We start from the raw sequence: 3024 nt of genomic DNA, 5'->3' as shown, positions 1-3024 counted from the left end.
GTCGCGGCCTTCGCCCGGCGCTAGTGCGCTGGTCCCCGATCGGGCGGCGCCGCCGGCGGCCCGTGAGGGTCCGCACGACAACGTCGCCGACAGGGGGCCGGCTGAAAGCGACCGGGCGACCCGACAGGCCCTCCCGTTTGCCTCTCGACGGTTTCACGTACTCTTTAACTCTCTCTTCAAAGTGCTTTTCAACTTTCCCTCACGGTACTTGTTCGCTATCGGTCTCGTGACCGTATTTAGCCTTAGATGGAGTTTACCACCCGCTTTGGGCTGCATTCCCAAACAACCCGACTCTGGGAAGACGCCGTAGCGCGCCCGCCTGTCGCCGCCATGGGCCTGACACCCGCTCTGGGACAAGGCCTCGATCAGAAGGACGCGGGCGACCGGCGAAGCGCGCCGTGACGAATTCCGTACGCCACAATTCCGCGCACTCCAAAAGCGCGCGGATTCGGCGATGGGCACATCCCGCTTCACTCGCCGTTACTGAGGGAATCCTCGTTAGTTTCTTTTCCTCCGCTTAGTAATATGCTTAAATTCAGCGGGTAGCCTCGTCCGACCTCAGGCCGAAAGTAAGGACCGGGACTATTCTTCCCGTTCCGCGCTCGCCGTCGGCGCCGCGCGCCGCGCGCACCTCGATTCCCGCCCTTGAGCCGCCAGCCGTTGGCCTCTTCGAGGTCGACTCGCCGCCGCCGCGCGGGATTCTGGTCGCGATCGTCGCACATCGTGCCGTGCTGTCTTGAGCGGGACGGGCGCTCGCGCGTCCGACGCCGCAGCAGCCGCGCGGAGAAATCCCCGCGCGGAACGTTTGCAACGCGACCCTGAGGCGGGCGCGGCCCCGGGATTGACCCGAGGCCGCAATTTGCGTTCAGAACGTCGATGCTCAATGTGTCCTGCAATTCACACTAATTCACGCAGCTAGCTGCGTCCTTCATCGACTCACGAGCCGAGTGATCCACCGCCAAGAGCCATCCACGATTGTTTCGCTCGCACAGTGCCTCGCACTAAAGGGTGACAAAATATACCGCGCCGAGCGGTCGGCCAGGCCGACGCTTGAAGCCGGAGCGCGCGGCACCGCGGCACTCGACGCGCAAACATTACCGGGTGACCGAATCGCCGGCCGGCGCGCCGCTCCTCGCGGGTCGGGCGCCGGGTAGCAAAAACTTTTTCTCTCGCTTGTCCGAGTTTCGCGTTCGCCGAAGCGTTTGCGAGACCGTTAATGATCCTTCCGCAGGTTCACCTACGGAAACCTTGTTACGACTTTTACTTCCTCTAAATGATCAAGTTAGATCGTCTTCTCGGACGCCGGCTCGACCGTTGCCGGCCGCGCCAGGTCCAATCGGAGGACCTCACTAAACCATTCAATCGGTAGTAGCGACGGGCGGTGTGTACAAAGGGCAGGGACGTAATCAACGCGAGCTAATGACTCGCGCTTACTGGGAATTCCTCGTTCAAGGGAAATAATTGCAATTCCCTATCCCTAGCACGACCGGGGTTCAGCGGGTTACCCAGACCTGTCGGCCAAGGCGAGCACATGCTGATCCGGTCAGTGTAGCGCGCGTGCGGCCCCGAACATCTAAGGGCATCACAGACCTGTTATTGCTCAATCTCGTGTGGCTAAACGCCACTAGTCCCTCTAAGAAGTTAGACGCCGACCGATTGGGTCGCGTAACTAGTTAGCAAGCCAGAGTCTCGTTCGTTATCGGAAATTAACCAGACAAATCGCTCCACCAACTAAGAACGGCCATGCACCACCACCCACAGAATCAAGAAAGAGCTCTCAATCTGTCAATCCTCACTGTGTCCGGGCGGGTGAGATTTCCCGTGTTGAGTCAAATTAAGCCGCAGGCTCCACTCCTGGTGGTGCCCTTCCGTCAATTCCTTTAAGTTTCAGCTTTGCAACCATACTTCCCCGGAACCCAAAGACTTTGGTTTCCCGCAAGCTGCCGGAGAGGTCGTAAAACTAACGCCCCCCGATCGCTAGTTGGCATCGTTTATAGTCAGAACTAGGACGGTATCTGATCGTCTTCGAACCTCTGACTTTCGCTCTTGATTAAAGAAAACATTCTTGGCAAATGCTTTCGCAGTCGTTCGTCTTGCGCCGATCCAAGAATTTCACCTCTAACGGCACAGTACGAATGCCCCCGTCTGTCCCTCTTAATCATTACCTCGCGCTCCGAAAACCAACAAAATAGAACCGAGGTCCTATTCCATTATTCCATGCACCATTATTCAGGCGAATCGCCTGCTTTGAACACTCTAATTTTTTCAAAGTAAACGTTCCGGCCGCCGCCGACACTCAGTCAAGGGCACCGGCGGAGAACCGGAGGTGAGGCCAGGACGGCCAGTACACGCCTTGCGACGGACCGGCCGCCTGCGCCCAAAATCCAACTACGAGCTTTTTAACCGCAACAACTTAAATATACACTTTTGGAGCTGGAATTACCGCGGCTGCTGGCACCAGACTTGCCCTCCAATGGATACTCGTTAAAGGTTTTAAAGTGTACTCATTCCAATTACAGGGCCTCGTTTAGAGTCCTGTATTGTTATTTTTCGTCACTACCTCCCCGCGTCGGGAATGGGTAATTTGCGCGCCTGCTGCCTTCCTTGGATGTGGTAGCCGTTTCTCAGGCTCCCTCTCCGGAATCGAACCCTGATTCTCCGTTACCCGTAAGAACCTCGGTAGGCCAGTACCGTACCGACGAAAGTTGATAGGGCAGACACTTGAATGATCCGTCGCCGGTGCGAGACCGTGCGATCCGCAAAGTTATCCAGAGTCACCAAAGGTTGCGGGCCGAAGCCCGGTCGGTTTTTGGTCTGATAAAAGCACGCCTCCCGCGAGGTCGGCGCTTCACGCATGTATTAGCTCTAGCATTTCCACAGTTAACCACGTAAAACGTACGATCAAATGAACCATAACTGATTTAATGAGCCATTCGCAGTTTCACTGTACGAGAGCTCGTACTTAGACTTGCATGGCTTAATCTTTGAGACAAGCATATGACTACTGGCAGGATCAACCAGGTA

At 56.5% G+C, this 3024-nt stretch overlaps 3 non-coding genes across 3 annotated transcripts in view; all 3 read right to left on the bottom strand.

Annotated features, from left to right (window-relative positions):
- The window catches only part of LOC146143564 (large subunit ribosomal RNA), a 3497-nt gene extending 2931 nt beyond the window's left edge, over nt 1-566 (bottom strand). The window contains exon 1 of the ribosomal RNA XR_014501081.1: nt 1-566. This exon is cut by the window's left edge and continues 2931 nt beyond it. This is a non-coding gene — a ribosomal RNA (large subunit ribosomal RNA).
- Nucleotides 567-813: 247 nt separating this feature from the next.
- LOC146143563 (5.8S ribosomal RNA) lies at nt 814-967 on the bottom strand. Its single transcript, XR_014501175.1, has one exon. It is a non-coding gene; the product is annotated as a 5.8S ribosomal RNA (ribosomal RNA).
- A 247-nt stretch (nt 968-1214) lies between these two features.
- On the bottom strand, nt 1215-3024 carry LOC146143562 (small subunit ribosomal RNA). The gene has a single exon (XR_014500936.1). It is a non-coding gene; the product is annotated as a small subunit ribosomal RNA (ribosomal RNA).

Source organism: Ascidiella aspersa, chromosome 5, assembly GCF_963924565.1.
Source record: "Ascidiella aspersa chromosome 5, kaAscAspe10.2, whole genome shotgun sequence".
NCBI classification, from domain to species: domain Eukaryota; kingdom Metazoa; phylum Chordata; class Ascidiacea; order Phlebobranchia; family Ascidiidae; genus Ascidiella; species Ascidiella aspersa.
This window is presented reverse-complemented; position numbering and strand designations above follow the sequence as displayed.